The 19,716-nt window shown below is 58.1% G+C and overlaps 1 long non-coding RNA gene across 1 annotated transcript; it reads left to right on the forward strand.

The window, feature by feature from the left end:
- The first annotated feature begins 13,821 nt into the window (after nt 1–13,821).
- On the forward strand, nt 13,822–16,312 carry LOC106148289. The gene is made up of 3 exons (XR_001233574.1): nt 13,822–14,049; nt 14,620–14,767; nt 16,228–16,312. It is a non-coding gene; the product is annotated as an uncharacterized LOC106148289 (long non-coding RNA).
- Nucleotides 16,313–19,716: the final 3,404 nt, after the last annotated feature.

Raw genomic sequence — 19,716 nt, forward strand, 5'->3', positions numbered from 1 at the left:
CGGAAGTACTTTCCCAGTGAAGCCCCGGCCTTGGGGTGTCCACGCCCACATGGATGCATGGTTCTTCTCTGTTCCCCCTGAAGCCTGAGCTTGGCCCCTCTGAGCCAAGAGCCCGGCTAATTCCCATGAGTCTGAGTTTAGGGCATCTTAGGGCAGTGATTGGTCACTGCTACTAAGCTGGCAGCCCTGGAGGCTGGAGTGGGCACGCCTCTGTGTCCCTAACCAGGACGCTGATCCACCCCCTCACAAGGCAGCAGGGGTAGCAGCAGGGGCAGGGAAACCCTGTTCTCAGTGTTCGGAAGCAGGGACCTTCAAGTCCTAACTCCTTTCCTTCCCAGCTGGAGACCTTGGAGAAGAGACTCTGATCTTAGAAGGTTTCAAGTTCTGTATCCATAAAATGGGTACAGCGGGCCACCTGCCAGGATGGGCCTGCATGGCGGCCAATGGCTGGGAAAGCACACTGTCCATAAGAAAGGGCAGCGAAGGGCTCAGAAAGAGACTATCGTCCAAGACAGACAAGCTCATGAGGGTTTTGCGTAGACTTGGCTGACTCCACCTGGAGCAGGAAGGGGCTCCTTGTGAGTGAAAACTCTAGAACGTGTCAGGCTCGAGACTGCAGCGGCTCAACCCGGCTTAGGGGTCTCTTCCTTTGAGCGGTCCTTCATCATAGCATTTACTATCTCGGAGCGCCAAGTGAGCTTAACAGCTCCTCTTTACAGGTGAGGAAACCGAGGCACAGAGAAGTCTGGCAACCAGCCCGAGGTCATCCAGCCAGGAAGTGGCTGTGCCAGGTTTTAAACCGTGTCTAGGGCCATCACCTCTGGGCCCTGCCCAACACACAGAGGTGCTGACGGCTGTTCCCTAGGAGTCACGGCAGCTGCTGCACGGACAGCCTGTCCCTCGCAGGCTGGGGTCACCCTCCCTGGAGACAAGCAGGAGCAGCGAGGCTGCGGGGCCAGGCGCGGCCGGATCCACAGGTTGAAGACTGTTCCTCTGGGCTTCCGGACTCCGTGCCTTTGCCCACAGCCCCTTCTTCCCCGGGCCGCCTCCCTTCCTGGCCTGGTGCTGGGGGTGACCATCGGGTGGGGTGGCATCCGGGCCGGAGCTAGAGCTGTCAAGAGGGTGTCTGGGCAGAGACTGATGGCCTGTCACTTGGCTGCCGGCACATCCTCAAATTCTTTGTCTGTGTGCACGTGGGGACTACGTAGGGGGTGGGGTGGGGACAGAGCAGGAGAAGAGGGAGGCAGAGTGGGGGCAGGGATGAGGAGTGGGGGTTGGGAGACCCCCCATGTCCCCTACTGCCTCTGCTCCTGGCTAACTGGCCCTTAGGCTCGGTCTGGGGTGTGTGTGTGTGTGTGTGTGTGTGTGCACGTGTGTGTGTGTATAAGCCAGACTCCTGTCCCCAGCTTGAGGCCAGCCAGAGTTCAAACTGCGGGGTCCTGGAGCAGATCTCTTTCCCCGTTCCTGTCCTGGGCCTATTTCTCCATCCTTGTAATGGGTCTGCTCAGCTCTGACAGGTTGTGATCTATGTAAAACTGAGCTGATGGGAACAGTTGGCCCTGACCTTCCGGAGGCCTGGGGGCTCTCTGGACAAGAGGGAACACTCAGTACTTGCAGCACTGCCTCGGGAAGTGACCAGGGGACAGCCTGCCATGGGGCTGGGGCTCATCAGACGGGGAGGGCCTCTCCCACCGAGGCACCCGCCAGGAGGGCAAAGCCAGCCTGCCCCCCTGCCCAGCCGGGCCCCCTCATGACTGTGCTGGGGAAGAGGGCGGCCTGGAAGGTAGGGAGGACAGAGCCGGCATCTGTCTTGAAGGATACAGCGCCACAGTGTTTGTACCACCTCCACACAGGGTCCTGCCAGCTCACCCGTGCCCTGGGCCCCACAGCCGCCATCACACACACAACCACCCAGCTCTGCTCCGGCAGCCACCCGGGGTCCCCATCAGGGAGCCACTGCTGGGCAGCCCCCCTCAGCTCCAGAGTGTCTCAGGAGCCCAGCGACGCACACGCACAGCCCCACACACCCACACGGGTGCACCTGCTGAGGCCCTGGGTGCACACCCGCGCTGGGGGGATGCACGCAGATGGACCGCCATAGGCTCACGGCCCTCCGCAGGGTCACACACTGAGACACCGCGGTCCTGCCAGCAGGCATTCGAGCTCACGCTGCATGTGTGCAGCTCTGTGTGGGAGCCCAGGCCGGGCCCTGCTCTTGGAGAACCGCTGTGTGTCTTCATAGGTACACAGTTCCCTGAGTCTGCCCTTGGGATGGGGATCCCTCTGTGGCTCCCCATGCCCTGTTGATAAAAGAAGCTGTGGCTTCCTCTCTCAGCATCCCCAGCACCCCTGGCCCCATACCCAAAGCTCTAGCCATCCCTTATTCCATCGGATAAGGGACCATTCCATTGGTCCTACAGGACAAGCGCAGTCAGCCTGCCTTACAGAAGGGTAAACTGAGGCCGGGAAGGAGGGGATTGTCCAAGGTCAGAGCCCACCAATATCAGAGATAGGATTCGAAGCCAGGGTGGTGAGGTCCCCCAAACCTGCGCTGTCCCCTGCCATCTACTCCTCAGTTGCCCTGCTGGGGACCCCGCAGCGTGCTCAGGTGCCTCTGCCCCCCCCCCGGCACCCAAGGGCTCGCGGGCACAAAGCCACTTGGCGGCGCTCGAGGGGGTGTGCGTGGGAGCGCGCGCAGCGGCCCGCGCCTCCGGCCAAGATGTTCCCTCTCGGCGTGATTGACAGGCTCGAGTGCCGAGAAACAAAATTGTTTATGCGCTAATGAATAAGGCCCTGATTGCAAGATCCTGTTTGGAAAATTATAGTGCGGCGGCGGCGGCGGCGGCCGCGGCGGCCCAATTACAGCCCGCGCTGCATATTCATTTCGTCTCTCCTTTGCATGGAGATGAACGGGCGGCCCCGCGCCCTGCAAAGCCAACGCCAGATTTAGTCCCAGGTTCCGCACTCCTCCGCGCCATTGTCTGCCCCGGACCACCTGCCTCCTGCCGGCCTGATTGCCCGGGAGGGCGCGGGGAGGGAGGCCGAGAAAGTTCCCTGCCCCTCCGCCCGCACGCACCCCCTGCGCCGCTCCCCAGCCCAGCTTCCTGGGCTCCCGTCCGGACCCCCTCCCCGTCCCCCATCATTTCTTTCCTCTGCTCGCTCTTTCTCCTCTCCTTCCTTCTCTGTGCCTGACACACACACTCTTTCAGTCTCTGCCTGGGGTGGCCTGCCCGCGGGTCTGCGGTGTGAACCCGGGGCCGGGGTCCGGCTCTTCTTAGCGCGCGCGCATGCACGACGCCCGGGGCTGCATCCCCAACCCCAAATGAAGAAACAGAAGGTGAAGCGCGTGGACGAGTGTCAGTCGCCTCTGCCCCACTCTGGCTGCAGAGATTCCCTGAGTTCCTAGGTCCCTGAGGACAGCAAGGGCGATTAGGAGGACATCCGTTCGGTGGAGGCCACCTTGGCTTTGAGGAGGGGCCGGCTTGGGGGACCCCCAGGGGTTCCTCCCTGGGCTGCGTCTCCGCCCCTCCTGTGCCACCGCCTCACCCCACCTGCGTCCAGGCCCCTGGCGAACGAGGCGCTGTCGCTTCTGGTCCGCTCGCTGCGAGAGCCTCCACAGCCGGGCTGGAAAGACCCTTCCTTCCCTTCGCTCCACGGGGCGCACGCGGCAGCTGTCTGCCCTGAGCACCCTCTTCCCAGCCCTGGCAGAAAACAGGGCGCTTCTGGGCTGGCCTGGGAGGCCTGGGGCCTGGGCTAGCGCTGAGGGCTCTGGTGACCAGCTCAGGCTGGCAAAACAAACACAGCCCTCTGGGACATGGGGCGCTGGGGTGAGGTGGGTGGAGCGGATGTGAGGAGGGCAGGCCGGGGCATCCATCCCACAGTGCCCTACACGACCAGGATCCGCTCTGGCTCCCGCCAGTGACAAGGACGACGGCTCCTTCTCCTCGGGGTCAGTGCGCTGGTAGCCCTGGTGCGGCTTGGCTCACGATGAGGGTGATGATGGCCTGGCCCTTCCTAGGGTGAGGCTGTGCCCCTTTCCTAGGGTTAGAATCCGGGGATAGGAACAAGAACCTGGGAACCAGACACCAACCGGCTTAGACAGACACCCCCACTTAGAGACACACACAAAGCAACGCAGTCACACAGTCAGACACAAACGAAGACACATCCTCCTTGAAAGATCCACGCAGGGGAGACACAAAGGCAGCCTGGCCCCAAGGCCGTGCGTGGGGCAGCACTGCCCTCTGGTGGTTGTTCTAGGAGGCTGTTGAGCCTTGGTACACTTCCTAAAACCACAGCTGAGCGCTGATGGGGACCACCCAGACCCACAGAACCGGGACTCCCAGGGGTGGGGATTCAGGAAGAAAAAGGAATCTAAGTGTCCCTGAGTGTGACGGTCTCGAGTTCTAGTTCCTGCCCTCCTCCCCATCGGTCCAGCCACAGACCTTGTTCACAACAGGGCCTCTTCAGGGATGGTGTGAGGGAGGGGTCTCCCATCCTGCGAGCTGGGCTAGGGTCACCTGCAGATCCGTGTTCTTACACGGCTCAGGGGACAGCATCAGAGGGCATCGCCGGTCCCGGGAGCTGTGTCCAGCCTCCTCCTACCCCCACCCCAGCCTGCTACCCTTCCATGTGGTTTATTCGTCGTGTCAAGCTGGAGGGCTTCTCCGCTCCTAGAGCATCAGTGTGAAATGAGGCTGCAGAGGGCAGCAACAAGTCTGGGAGGTGTCTTCAAGCCCTCTGAGGGGCACGGGTTTTATTCTGGGTGTAACGGGGCTCAGGAGGCTGGCTCAGACAGACAGGGAAGATGGCACATGGGCATGTGAGTGCTGGCAAAGGAAACAGGCTGAGGCAGGAGGGCAACCGTGGGCTGGACCAGGGCAGGGGCAGGAGTGGGTAGTCAGGCACCCATTCCAGAGCTCTTGAAGGGGAGGGCTCACCAGGCCTTGGTGAGGGATTGGCCATGGGGGGCAGGGAGCTGCGGGAGGCTAACGTGATGGTGAGGAGGTGGTGGGGGCAGATGGTGGGTCTAATTTGGCTGTTGATTTGGTTTAAATCTGAAATGTCCATGCGAAGTCTTGTGTGTTCACAGGCAGAGCATTCGGAAGGTGATTGGATGAATTCATTGATGAGCTCATAGCAGAATGTGCTGTCAGGAGGTGGAGCCAGGTGGAGAGATGGGTCACTGGGGGCGTGCCTTTGGACTCTCTCTCCCTGCCCCTGTCGCTGTCCCTGGCCCCCTACCTCCTCTTGGCTGCTGTGGGTTGGATACCTTTGCTCCACTTTCCCCATCTACCCTGCTGTTTCTGCCTCAGAACCAACCAGCCATGGACTATCCCCTCTGAAACCTGAGCAGAAATAAACCTCTTCTCCTTTAAAGTGTAGATGTCAGGTGTTTTGCCCCGGTGATGGGAAAGTGATTAATGCAGCTGTCGAACCCGAGGACCAGAAGACGTCCAGGGGTGACATCCAGACGCAGCTGGGATGACATTTGGAGACAGTCACGTGTGAGTTGGAAGGTTACTCGACGACAGTAAGTAGGTGAGGTCACCCAGGCAGGAGCCTGAGAAGCCCTAAACCCTCCCCCCGTGTGACAAAAAGGTGGAGGCTGAACTGTAAAGCAGCACTTATATGTGTTACAGAAATTCTGACATCACTGCACTGCTGGGATCGTCCACAGTTTCCTTTTGTCTTCCTCCTTCGGTGCCTCATTTTTAGTTTGATGGTGCCCGAGGGAGCCTGCCCGGTCGGTGACCCGGCTCCAAGGCCAGGCAAGAGCAAGGCGGCCAGAGGCTCAGGAAACGCTAGCAGTCGGGGTCAGAGGGAGCAAGCAGCCCACCCACAGAAGGGCGCGAAGGACCAGCGGCGGAGGCGGAGGAGAGCGGGGGTGGGTTTGGGGTGCAGCAGCAGTGGAGCCCACAAAAGGAAGAGACTCAAGAACGAAGCTGCGCTCAGTCACGTCGAAAACCAGAGAGGGCCGGGAGGTGAGGACTGCAGAGGGCGCCCCGCCGAACGGTAGGGCTGCCGGGCGGTCCCTGGAACCCATGCACACTCAGTAGCACTCAGCGTGTTGGTTTTCCAGGAGTCCCTGTCCAAGGGGGTCAGCCTTGGGTCGGGACACTCAGATGCCCTTTGCCCTTGAGGATCGTCCACACTGAGAAACAGGGAGGAGATTGAGTCTCTGGGTAGGGTTCAGCGGAGCCGTCTTGGGAGGGAGGAAAAGAGACCAATACGTGAAGAAGGGAAGCCGCGGGTGGGTGGGCTGGGTGGCAGTTCCTCCTGTGACCACAAGGGTGCAGCCGAAGAACAGGTCCAGCCTTGGTCTGGCCTCTGCATCCTGAGGACTGTATTTCTACATCCTGCTTTTATCTGCAATATATCCTTGGGCTTCCCGGGCCTCAATTTCTTTCCCTGCAAGTTGGGGCAGGTGAGCACTGTAATCTCGTAGGGTCTGTTCAGGATCCCCTTCATTTTGCATTTCTCCACCCCGACCCACTCAGAAGGACAGCCCCACGGCGAAGGGCACGGCCCCAGGTCGTGAGCAAGACCACGTGGAGACTGGGTGATCCTGTGAGCCTGGGCGAGACCTGTCTGCAGTGAGGGTCTCTGAAGGTGACTTGTACAGTGGGGAGGTGTCCCCCGCTGTCTCTGTGGGACGTGTCCATCAGAGGGCCTCCCTGGGCCTCAGGACCCATCTGACCCATCTGAGTGATGGCAAAAAAGGGCCCGGGCACTTTCTCAGTGCTTCTCTGTCCCCAGTCTTCTGAGGCACCCAGGCCCTGAGTGCTTCCCAGAGCTGCCCTCTGGGTCCCTGGCCTCTGGCGCTGGTTGAGGGGGGGTAGTAATACCGAGGGCTGTGAAAGTTAGTTCCTGGCCTGGTGCCATGCTTGTATCTTTAGAGAAGCTGGCATGCTGGTGCCCTCAGCCAGGAATGAGGAATTAAGGCCGATGTCTCATGCCCATATATGACAAAGTATGGCCTTAGCTGATCACTTCTGGCAGCCAAAGCATGAGCAGGAGTGTCAGTGTGGGGAGACAGTGCCCCCTGGAGAGCCTTCCTCACAGAAGTGAGCCCACCCAGGGCAGCCAATGAGAGGGGCCAGATGCACACCCGTGGGCCAGTGGCCAGGGCCAGTTCTTCTGCTCTGTGACCTTGGGCAAGTGGGCTGCCTTCCCTGGGATTTGGTGGGGAGACCACGTAGGATTGTGTGCAGCATCCTTTAAAAGCTCAGGGTAGCCCAGGGATTGGTGCAAACAGCAGCAAACCATGGGCTACCCATGAGTCCTCAGGGCGCAGTGCTTGGAGGTTTGGCCTCTTGGAGCTCCCTGAGGCTCCAGGAGAACTGAGGATGATCTGGTTTGATTGGGTTCTGGTTCCAAAGTTTGTGTTGGGGATATGAGGGCTAATCTCGGGGTTCTTCAGTCACAAGAATGTGGCCTTTTGCTGGACGGGCCACCCCACGCCAGTCCCTTCCTGTTTCCGAGCAGACATGTCCTCCTCTTTCTCACCCAGGCGGGACCTTCAGAGTTGCTCACTCCCACCTGCCCCGCTGGCCCCCAGGTGCAGGGCTGAGTTGGTTCTCAGGCCATCTCTTTCCCAGGGAACCCTGAGCCTCGCTTTGTAGGACCTGTGGCACCAGGGGCTGCCGGCAGTTGTGGTTGTGCAGGGAGCAGGTGGGGGTGGAGCTCCCTGCAGGCCACTGCTGGGCCTCATGGAGCACACCGGAGGGTCTGAGTCAGCTGCCATCGGGAGGAGTAACCTTGCCCCAGCCATCAGCTCACCCTCCCACTAGCTACTCCCACCCAGGCCTCAGCCTCTTGTTCCTGTGGCTGCCGGAGCCACCTCTGAGTATCCATAGATACAGAGGGAGATGCTGAGGCCTGGGACCTGGGCGGGGGTGTGGAGACTCTTCAGACAGGAAGAGTCATTTCTGTTCGGATCCTTCACCCACCTACACACAACCTGTGAGGTCTCCTTCCCCATGCGGCTTTCTCTACTCCAGGAGCTCTAGGAGAATGCGTATTGCAGGCTCGGGGACCCCGTGGAGTATCCCCAAGTTGTTCCTGCCCTCTGCCCAGGCTCACTGGTGGGTCAGCCTCGAGCAGTCCCCTCTTTTGGGGGGCTTGGTCCATCTGTGGCACCTGTGGGGGTCCTCTGGGCTGCAGACCCCCGGAGCCCAGGGGCAGCACTGGGGCTGGCCCTGTCGGCACAGGGATGCCGGAGCAGGTGTCTTCTGGCATCTGTGCCTTCCATGGCAGGTAACTGGCCACCTTTGATAAACCTCACGGGCCTGGGCCAGGTCCCGACTGCACACACAGCAGACACACGCTGGGTGTGGGTGCGAGGGCTATGTGAGCTCAGCGCCCTGCATTCAGGCAGGTGTAAATGCTCAGCCACACAAATGCAGACCTGAGCACCGTGGACCCACTGTCACGGACGGACACATGGCCGGCGTTCAGGCACAGACAGGTCCATCCTGTGTGCGAACCCTGCCAAGTCTGCCAGGCATGCGAGTGGCTAGTCAGGAGCACAGACACAGGTAAAAGGCAGAGTTCTCCATGTGAGCACAGGTCCCCGTGGGGGTGGACACGCATGCAGATAAGCGCTTGGGCATGGGCACATTACAGGAACACATAGCTCCACAGGGAACACGCCTCGCTCAGAGCACTGACGGCTCCGTCAGACCACTCCTCCAGGCTCCCAGGTGTCCAGGGCAGAACATGGCTTGGAGCAGGTGGCAACACATGCCCCACCCTTAGTGGGGCTGGAGAAGGGAACATCCCCTTTGCTTGGACCCATAGCTGTGGATGTAGTCTTGGGCGCCATCTTGGGTAATGGATCTACATATGTTTGGGTCCTGGGACTTGCAGCGCTCGTGAGCAGTGTTACGAATTTCCACGGGAAATTTCACAGCCTTAACTGTTTTTAAGTGTTGGCAACTGATCGTAACTGTTTTTCAGCACTCTATAAGCTGCCGGCCCTGGAAAGCTGGGTTTAGTACAAAGGGAGGGGACACTCACCTTTGCCATTTGCCCACCAGCACTACTTGCTTACCTCCTTCTTTCCGACATTTCCTCTATGTTTTGTTCTTGTCTTCTTTTTTTCTGTTTTTGAGACAGGGTCTGGCTGTATAGCTCAAACTTGCAACCTGAGATCCTCCTATCTCAGCCTCGAGAGTGCTGCGAGTGTAGGCGTGAATTACCATGCCTGGGCCTCCTGACATTCCCCGCATAGGCAGGGAGAGGCTTGTCACCGGCACCGGACCAGCTGAGAGCTGTGCCTCAGCAGGTGTCCTGTCACCCAGTGGTGGCCCTGCCCCGGCCGGGGAGAGTCTGGGCAAGTCTCTTTCCCCGCCGACTCCGCTTCCTCCTCTACAGCGTGGGGCAGGAGCTTCCTCACAGGACTAAGTACATCGACTGGGGCCCGGAGCAGAGGCGCAGTGGTCACGTGCTGCCTCTGAAACCACAGGAACAGAGAGCCATGGAGGCCGGCCAGACCATTCATTTATTATCTTATTTGTTTGTTTATTTTTGTGGTCCTGGGGATTGGATGGAGGGCCTCGTGGATCGCTTTATCCAACCCTGAAATCGCCCTGCAGGGCAGGCGTAAAGGTTACAGGCCTGGGGCACAAGCCAGGCAGCACTGCTAGAATCTGCCACTTCTTAGCTGTGTGACCTTGTGGGGTGGGGAGTGCTCAGACTGGGGAGAATAATGTCCTCTTTTAGGGCAGAGGAGAGGATTTGATGAATTAAAACATAAAACACTAAGAAGAATTTTTCATATTCAGTACACACACAAGTTGGCATTTTCCCCAACCCTGTGTGTGCGTGTGCGTGTACGTGTGTGTGTGTGTGTACACTACAGATGGGCCCAGGACCTTGTACACACTAACAGTGCATCCTACACTGAGCAACACCCTCTGCCTTCCTTATCACTATTGACCCCATCTTGTGAAGGGGAAGCAGGACAAAGGAAACCAAGTGACTCATCTAGGGCTGTGGTTCTCAACTGGGGGTGGTTTGATTCTTAGGACGCCATTGTTAATGTTTGAAGCTATGGTTCTGTGGCCCCTTGGGGTCTCCTCTGGGGGTCCAGGGAATTCCAGATCCTGCTCACAGGGGCTCAGGGGAAGCAGAAGGTGGTACCTAGGTCTGACGCTGACCAAAGGGCAGACCTTGGAGTCCTCATCTCATAACCTGCGCCTCAGAGCTCTGAGAGTCGGAGAGGCCATTGGGTCCCAGCCGTGCATGGGACAATGGAGAAACAAACTTCCCAAAGAAGCAGGTCACATGGTCCAAAGTCAGGGGCTGAGCCAAGGTTGGACCCCAGTTCTGTGATCTCCTAGGCCCAGCCATTCCCCACAGCCTCTTTCCCCTCCTCTCTGTGGTGACTAGAGGCATAGATAAGAAGTTCCCCTAGGGAGCAAAGGCTCATGGGATACACATGTCCCCCATTCCCAACCAACCACAGCCTCCACCCTGCACCCCATGCCCCATCATTGGGGGGGTTGATTGCACAACAAGAGTGACACTTATCCCCTAGGCTCACTAATGCAGGGGCCTCTGGAAGATATGGGGTAGCTCTGAAGGAGTGGGATGGCTGCTGGCCAAACAGGAGCCCCAGCTCACTGGCTGGGCAGCTGCCAGGGGAAAAATGTCTTCCTCCCTCAGGGACCTGGGATCAGTGCTCCAGGGAGCAAGCAGAGGAAGAGGGCCCTGGTAAAGAGCTCCTGTCCCAGGCTGGCTGGCAGGTGGGGCTGTGGACAGGCCCTCTTGGAGTGGGAGCTCACAGCGTGACAGGGAGACAAACCAGGACGCCAGCCAGAGAGAGTTTGTCTACAGAGAGGCCTTTGGGGCTGGGCTTTGGCGGTGAAGAGGTGGTGGGGGCTGGAATAGGAGGCTGAAGGAGAAAGCACCACAGGGGTCAGTGCGGGTGGAGCGCGTTGGGGCCTGGTGGGGGCAGTGGTGGCCACACAGAGGTGGGCAGCTGGGCAGGCGGGTGGTGCCGGGCCCTCAGGTGCTGGGGAGCATGTGTGGGCAGGTCTGAGAGGAGGGGTGGGCATGCGCAGCCCCTGAGTGGGGAGAGCAAGTTGGAAGATTACTCGGGATGGGAGTGGGGACGATGGGCTGGAGGCCCCGGCCTCAGAACGGGAACCAGAACTGGAGCCAGGGCAGAGGAAACGTGTGAGGACGGCCTGAACGGGGGCAAGGGCCGCGAGTGGCCGCTGAGTTCAAGTTCACTGCCACAGCAGGGGAGGTGGGGAGCCGAGGAGGCCCCTCTCTCAGGCACATGGTAGCCGAGCAGAGAATGGCTGTTTTGGGGTGCAGGGTGGAGGAGGGCTCTGTCCTCACCAAACCAGGCCTCCTGGGCAGGAGAGAGGAGCCATCATCCCTCAACATCAGGGGTCCTGCTCTGGACACCATGGATGCTGGGCTGGAGCGCTGCGGAGGAAGTGGTGATCCGCCAGTCCTTCTACCCTGGCCGAACAGAAGGTGACAAAAAGCAACAAGAGGAAGAGAGAGAAAAACAGACCATGAGGCAGAAACAACGACAGAGACAGACACACAGAGTGCAAGACAGAAGCAGGTGCAGGGACACACGGAGCAGCGGTGTGAGGAGGAGGAATAGATGGGAAGGTTGGAAACAGACAGAGAGAGACCTCCGCAGAGACACACTGGAGCTGCGAAGGGAAAGGGACACTCACAGACGGGCTTGGGACACCGCAGACTCAGGCATCCACACGTGCCCGTGATTTGGACTCAGCTCTTGCCTAAAGCAACTCAAGCTTGGCCAGAGCCGCTGCAGCTGAGCTGTTCGGGTGCTGATGCGCAGCCGCGCCTCCCTCTGTGTGGTGCTGGGCGAGCCCCTGCCTCCCTGGACGCCTCTACCCCACTGAGGCGCTCCTGCTCCAGCTCAGCTACATGAGATCTGAAGGAGATAGAATTAAATTCCAAGTCTTGTCACTTGCGCACTTACTGGGCACTTACGGTTTGTTGACCTCTGTGTCATCATTGCCTCCTAAAACTTTCTCCACAACCTTAACCAGGACTCTGAGACCCAGAGAGCTTAGGTTGCTTGCCAGAGGTCACACAGCAAAGTTTACTTAGGTCTGACTCATGGTCCATGGATTTTTTTCTTCCCACTCACCCATCCTAGGTCTGACTCCACGGCTTGAAGCGTCTCTGCCTCACTGGCTCAGAAGGAGCTTCACTTTGCCCTCCGGTATTTTTAGTCCCCACCTCAGCCCCGGGCTTGGCTGGGAAGGGAGGGAGCTCAGAGAGGTTGGGGGTTAGATGTGTGAGGCTGAGGGGCCTCCTGAGTTGCAGCCAGATCCCTCTGCACAAGCCTGGCAGCTCCTCAGGCTGCCCCTCCCTCGCTGCAATCCCCTGGCCTCTTAAGAATCTGGAGGAACAATTGCTAATCAGCTCCCGAGCTGGGGATGAATGGAGGCGCCAACACACGCCTCAATTACTGCAGCTGCTCCCCTCTCGCAAGCCCCAGGCCAGCTCCCAGTCCCTTCCCAGGTCCCAGTTGCACTCTCTCCTTCCTCCCTCTGCTTCTATCTCTCCGTCCTGATGGAGCCTCCTCCCCGGCCCCTTCCTTCGCTTTCCTCGGTCCCATTTCCCCACGGTGAGGCTCCCCAGTGCTAGTCATATCCTCATCTCATCTTCAGGACTGGACTCCTGCTGCAGGGACAGCCTTCCCCCACCTGGCGAACTCCTACCCATCTTGCAAAGCCCAGCTTCCCATGTCGCCTCCTCCACGGAGCCTCCAAGGCAAACCACCTCTTCCCAGCAAGGTTGTGGATTGGTCCCCTGCACAGTGCCCAGAACAGCCCGCGGACATGTGGGCACTCAGTCCGGCAGCATGATGGTGGGAGACCAGTGGCCATGGAGTCGTGGCTCTGATGCATAGACTGCTGAGTTATCACTCTGCTTCTCTTTCCGGTCCACTTTTGTCTGGCTGATCCCTGCTCACAGCCTACTCTCAGGCTTCTTGTCGTCCCCTCTGCCCCCTAGGAAGCACTCAGTGTCCTGGGCTCCCATAGGACAGTAATCCCAGCTGCATGATTGCCACTGCATGCCCAGCTCTTGGGGACAGATAATGAATGAATGAATGAATGAAGAGAGCCTTGAGTTCTTATCTGTAAGCTGGGTGAATGGTATCTTTCCCCAACCAGGGCAGCTGTAGCTGTGAGCAAAATTTCCTTTCTGCCAAGTCTCAGTATGCACTCTCTAACTCTGATTGTAAATGTTTATTGAAGGGAACGGAATTCCCCCAAGGCCATGCTAATGAGATTGCCTCCAGCAGAACACCTGGAGGGTTCCCTAAAGGAGCAGCTTGCCTGTGGAGTGAGGGGCAGGCCTGGGGAATCACTGAGGATTTACAGTCAGGTGCAGGCGCAGGCCCCCAGAGCTGCCTGCTGCAGAGCCTCACACTTGAGTGTGAAGAAGCAAGATCCGGGAGAAGCGGGGAGGAGAAGGGGCGGGGGAGGGGGAAGGGGGAGGAGGAAGAAGAGGAAGAGGAGGACGGCCTGGGGGCAACTCCAGCCCTGCTGGGCCAGGACAGGGGCTTGTCAGGGCCTTCTGTGTGGGGAGAGTACCCAGCTTCACCTGTCCTAGCACCAGCCCTTCTACTGGTCCCCTGTCCCCCTCAGTAGTCTGTGAGTTCCAGAAGCTCAGGCCCGGGTGCACCACCCCCACCCTCACCCACCCCACCCCCACTCCAGCGTAGCACGGCAGCAAGGTGGTTGAATGAGCAAACAGAGGAATAGTTAGGAATGTTGGAGACCAGAAGCCTGAGCAACTGAGAGAGCTAGTACGCTCATTCAGGAAGGAGGCAGGTGGAGCCTGAAGCCTGCTCCTCTGAGGGCCCCAGGGTGGCCCCTGGCTGGTCCCAAATGCTCCACACAATAAAAGTAGAGTGAGAAGCAGGAACCAGGTATTCACAACAGTCAATACAAGAACATCGATACTATCAGCAACCCACATCTGCAGGACGCTTTGTATTTTATTTGGTTTCCTCAGGTTGAGAACTCTTCAAGGCAGGTGTGGCTGTTCTCATTTAACCAAGAAGAACTAAGCTCTGGGGGAAGGGCTCTGATGGGAAGCCCAGGTCTGGGCGGCACAGAGGGGCCCCATCCAGGACCCCAACCCTGGCCCCTACCGGCTGAAGATTCCCTTCATCCTGCATTCTGCTTCCTCAGCAGCTGTGGTCTGGGGCTCAGCCTGGGGTACTGGGTTTTTTTTGGGGGGGGGGAATAGGGCCTTGCTGTGTAGTTCAGGCTGGCCTTATACTCACAGCAATCCTTCTGACTCAGCCTCCTGAGTGCTGGGATTACAGATGTGCCCCTGGCAGCAGAGGATACTCCTTGCCTCCAAGGCTCAGGCTTTCTGCTGAGTGAGTCTGTGGACTCCAGCCAGAAGCAGGGCACGTGAGGGGGTCAGGGTGGGCAAGGATGGCTGGAGATGTAACCTACTGAGACAGACTGGCTGAATTTGAACTCAGGCTTTGCTGCTAACTGGGCGAGCTCAGGAAGGCTGCATAACCAGCCAAGCCTCATGGCCCTCACCTGTCTACTGGGACAATACTGGGTCTCCCTCTGTCCTTTTCCCCAGCTGCCTTCCTTCAAGAGAGCCCCTCCTGCCCCGCCCTACCTGAGTGTGACCTTCAGGCCAGACCTGACCTTCATTTCTGGATGTCTTCCCCTGACCGCCGAAGCCCAGAGACCTGTACAAGAGCCCTAGTGTGTTGCCCATGTGCCAGGTAAGAGACAGTGGCTGTTTGCCAGGAGCTGGCTCTCAGACCAGTAGGGAAACCAACACTGAGACACACGTCAAGCGTGCTGTGAGCTCCGCTCCAGAGTTCAGGGTTGGCCTCCCTGAGGAGGGAGCTTCCGGGTAGAGACCCAGGGCACCAGAGGACTTGGCCTGGAAGAGGAAACTGCAGGGACTATGACCCAGAAGGGAAAGAAGCCAGCCTGAGTGGGGCAGGGTAGGGGTGAGGCAGGCCATCAGGGGCTGCTGTCTGCCTGACAGTACTGCTGGGGCCCACTGAGCTTGGGATCCTCGGAGCAGAAGCCATCCGAGGACAGAGAGCAGATGGTAGCTGCAGGGCCGGGGCAGCTGGGTGCGGATGCAGGTGTGTAATGCAGCCTGGCCTCACCACCTTGGCTACTATAGTCCGGGATCGGCTGAGAACTCCAGGTGCACTTTGAGGGGCCCAGATAAGAGAAGCCCTCTTCAGGCCACATGCGTGCGAGCGACTTCTGGAAACCGAGGCTGAAGCTCGGAAGAGCAGGGGGAGAGAGCTGCTGCTGCAGCAGTGTGGGCTGCGAGCAGAGGGCCAAGACAGAGTCCAAGAGGAGCCAGGCGTGTGCAGGTCTCACGACTGCCTCACCACACGATGGCCTAAGGTCTCTGTGGGTGAGGCGGGGGTAGTGCCACGGGCCTAAGCATAGACTCTGGTCACACACCTGGCTCCTTAGTCAGAGGTGCTCAGCACCGGCTCCTGTCACTTGTTGCTTGACTCAGACCCAGGTTTCCTCGCAGGAGGCCGTGGGGGAAGCTGCCTTTGCCCCTGCCACAGATTAACCTGAGAGAGACCAGTGCCAGGAAAAGGGATGTGGACGTTCAGGGAGGAGCACCCACTGGAGCATCAGGAGGGTGTGGGGAGGGAAGGTGAGTCTGGGCAGGCTCTCTGGAGGCAGCAGTGGGTGGGATCCACCAGGCAGACGTGGCTGATGGCTCCCAGAACTGAACCAGCAGACACCAGTGTGGGTGGAGGTCTTCTCTTGTCCTGAGGTTGCGTGCTTGCTGAATGAAACTGATCTGGGGCGTTAGAAGGCTCTCATGCTGCACCACTTGTCCACCTCCAAAACAGATTTGCCCCTCCCGGTGGGGTCAGAAATGAGACAAGAGCAGGGCAGTGGAGATGGGGGGGAGGCCCAGGGCCCTTTTGTCCCTGGCGTCACCCAAGCACGGGCATCCTCTTCAACCTGCACCCGTACCCTGTGGGGCCTGGCAGCTGGGCCACAGAAAGGGGCTGGCTAGAGCCCTAGCCTACAAATGCCATCACCCAGGGATCTGGCCCATGCTGGCCCCAGGAAGCCAGGGGCCGAGTATCTCTGCCTACCTGTGGGGCCCCTGCCTGAACTCCCGGTTGGAAAGGCTGTGTGTTGAAGAGGTGGTGGTGGGGGCGTAGCTGAACTTGTTCTGTCTTCTCAGACTCTGGAGCTGGATGTCCTTGAAGGGTGGTGATGCTGGAGATTAGTCCCCTGCCACCCCACTGCCCGAGAGCAGACCAACTAAGGTAGGATCGGGTCAAGGGGCAAGGTCAAGTGTGCCAGCCCCAGTCTCTGAGGATATTTCTCCCTGGAATCTTTCTTCTCATGCAGAGATGGGCCTTTACCCCGAGTCCCGGCCCTCAGGCAGGGCTCACGGGACAGTAGCCATGTATTGGGGGTTGTTTGGGGTCCACACTGGCCCTGTACTCACACACTCCCCATGCTGGCTCTCCCCCTTATGTCCCTGCAGTGCCTACACCCTGCAGGAGCTCCTCTTCGCAGTGGCTGGGGTCCCCGTACCCTGAGCCCGATCTTGCATTGGTTGGGCTCTCTGGGGAGATGGAAGAGGTGTTGCTAGGTGTTCAGTCACAAGTGCAGTGACAGCATCCAAGCCCGAGCTCTGAGCAGGCGTCAGGACTGGGGATGGTAGGCGGATCCCTAGCTGATTGAGTTGTGCTTCGGAGGCCACTGTCCCCCATCCTCCACTCTGAACTGTCTCCCTTTCCTGACTCCCTTCCACTCAGCTCCCTTCCAGGCTACCTGGCCCTATGAAAGCCCACCTGGATCTGAATCTGTATATGTGCACCCCAAACCTTCTGTGCTTGGGTCCCAACTCTGGGGTCTAACGAACTAATAAAAACAAATACATTAGTCATTTTAAAATGGGTTGTAATGGGCCTGTCCTCTAGAGAAGAATTTGACTTGGGCTGTCAAATTGAATCCTGAGCAACTTTACAGTTGAATCCTGAACAACTTTACAGATCTCATTTGACAGAAAACCGAGGCTTAGAAAGGAGAGTCCCTGGCCACAGGCATTCCTTTGAGATTTAGGTGCTGTCCAACTTCCCTATCTCCCCTTGAGACTCCTCAGGTGCACTGGTTTGTCTTCTCCTTCATCCTGTCTCTTCTGTTTATTTATTTATTTATTTTTTTTGGAGTTTTTTTTTGAGACAGGGTCTCGCTATGCAGTTCAGGCTGGCCTTGAGCTCACTGTAGCCCAGGCTAGTCTCAAACTCACAATGATTCTCCTGCCTCAGCCTCCCGAGTGCTGGGATTACAGGCGTGCGCCACCACACCCAGCTCTCCTGTCTCTTCTGAACAAGCAAATTCCTAAGGGTTTTTCAAGCAAGCCATTGCGTTAGCCCCCTTTCCCACACTTCCCACCCTACCCCAGGGCTCACTGGGAAGAGAAGAAATACAGACCAGGAAAAGCTGAAGGCAGGGACCCCAGCTGCCAGGCTGATGATCCTGTGACGTAAATGGAAATGCAGGCCGAGGTCTCCTCTGGCTTCCAGACATCTTAGACTCAACATGTCCACAACTACCAGTGTCCTCCAAACTGGAGTCTTCCGGTCCCATGTTACTAAGACACCTCCATGCATCCCTCAGTGGGGCGATCCAGCTGTGGAGTCACCTCAGCTTTCTGCCTCTAACTCACCTCCCAGACTTCTCTCGGTTGCCCCTTTCCTCTCCATCCACACTGTCCTAACCTGTGCCCAACCTCCAGAACAGCCTGGCCCGGTGCAGAGCTTTCAGGGAAAATGTCTTGAATGAATGAATGCGTAGTTCAGGCTCCTGCAGCTGCCTCCAGACCCACCCCTCCAGCCCAGCCCAGAGCGACAGGGACATTTCAGTGTAAGCCTGCCCGGCTCTGGTTCCAAGCCCTCCGGGCCCCCTATGAGCTCATGCTCCCTTCTGCTTTGCAAGGCCCCAAATAGCTTGGCCCTGCTTCTTCCGCCGCCTCCTCTCCCCACACTCACTATATATAGATGTTCCAGCCATAACACGGTTCTTGCAGGCGGCCAGCTGCACCGGGCTCATTCATACTCTGTCTTGACGCGCACTGGTCCTTCTGCCCAGAGAGCCTCCCCACACCGCTCCATCTGCCTGGTGAGTCACCCACGCTTCACCACCCTCGCCAAGAGATCCAAGCTGAGCACCTTGTATGTCTCCCTATCATCGCACTTAATGGATATGTTCGGCCTCCCAGTGGACCAGCGTGTCCCTGGGCCCCAGGACTCTTTCTTACTTATCTCCACGTGGAGCTCCCAGAACAGGTTTGGGCACAGTGGGTGGGAACGAGGGAAGCCTCTGGGTGTCAGCTGAGCCTGAGACACATGGAAGATCACGTCCAGATGCATGGGTGTGCACGGTATACACGCACCTTGACCAAAAGAAGTCATTGTGCCATTTGCTGATGTACAATGGATGGCCCTAAAACTGAGTTGCTTGAAACGGTGGCAATGTATCATTTCTCTTGATTCCAGGGGTTGACTGGGCCCTGCCAGGGAGTTCTGGCGCCATGGCGTGCTGAAGTCACTCATGGGCGGCACTCAGCTGGGAGCGCAGCTGGGGCTGAAGCCTCTCATTCTTGGGTCTTCCTCTCCACGGCTGATCATCATTCTGCATTCTGCCTGAGCGACTTCATAGCTCGGCTTCTGGCTTTCTGGAGGAGCATGCCAAGAGGGCAGGTCTTAGTGCACGAGCGCTTCCCAGGTCTTTTTTTTTTTTTTTTTTTTTTTTTTTTCATATTTACTAATGTTGCACTGGCCAAAGGGTATGGCTCACTAAGGCCATCAGGGGAACTGTTGGCTGTGTCTCTGTACCCTGGTCCTGAGTACAGTTTAGCTCCCTCCCTGCCTGCCAAAGTTATTCTAAAGAACTTTGGGTGGGCATTGATCTACTCTGGTCCAGGTGGGGCTTGTCTCAGTCATCAAGGCTGGCCTTGAAGGTGGGATAGGAGGGAGACATCCACACCTGATCTCTCTGTGTTGGACACGACCCTCACCCCTCTGAAGGCTGGGTCTTAGGAAGGGTCCCCTCTCATGGGACAGCTATCACCAGAGACGGGGCAGTGGAAGAGGGAATGGTGTTCTTTGTTTTCTACCAACAAAGAGGAATCAGGGAACCGGCCCAATCTTTGTTGATTGGAGAGGGCAGGTGAGAAGAATCTTTCCTCCCACTGAAAAAATCTTTTCTCCCATCTGTCCTTTTCTCATTTCACTTTCTCTTCCCATTTCTGACACAGGAACTTGGGCTAAATGAGTCCCGTCAACCTCCCACGTCTGCTCGTTCTCCTTTTCCTCATCTCGCTTCTTCCTGTGAGGGGGATGGAGCCTAGAGCCTCACACGTGCTAAGCATGCACTTTGCCCCTGAGCTACACGCCAGCTCCCCACGTTTATTTGTCATCACCCTTTGGCAGCTGGGTGACACTGTGAGGCTGTGTCTATTACACGTGCCTACCATGTGGCAGGCGTGCACTGGCTGCTCGACCTGCCCTCCATCTGAGTCTCACGCTACTGCCTTCTCACAGTTGGTCCTGCACCCAGCATGAACAGGGCCCTGGGTTTGATCCCCAGCTATGAAAACACCAAAACGAACAAACATACAAACAGAAAACACACAAAAGCTCCTGTGTGATTCACCGTG

Source organism: Chinchilla lanigera, unplaced genomic scaffold, assembly GCF_000276665.1.
Source record: "Chinchilla lanigera isolate Chin_1 unplaced genomic scaffold, ChiLan1.0 scaffold00018, whole genome shotgun sequence".
Classification (NCBI taxonomy): domain Eukaryota; kingdom Metazoa; phylum Chordata; class Mammalia; order Rodentia; family Chinchillidae; genus Chinchilla; species Chinchilla lanigera.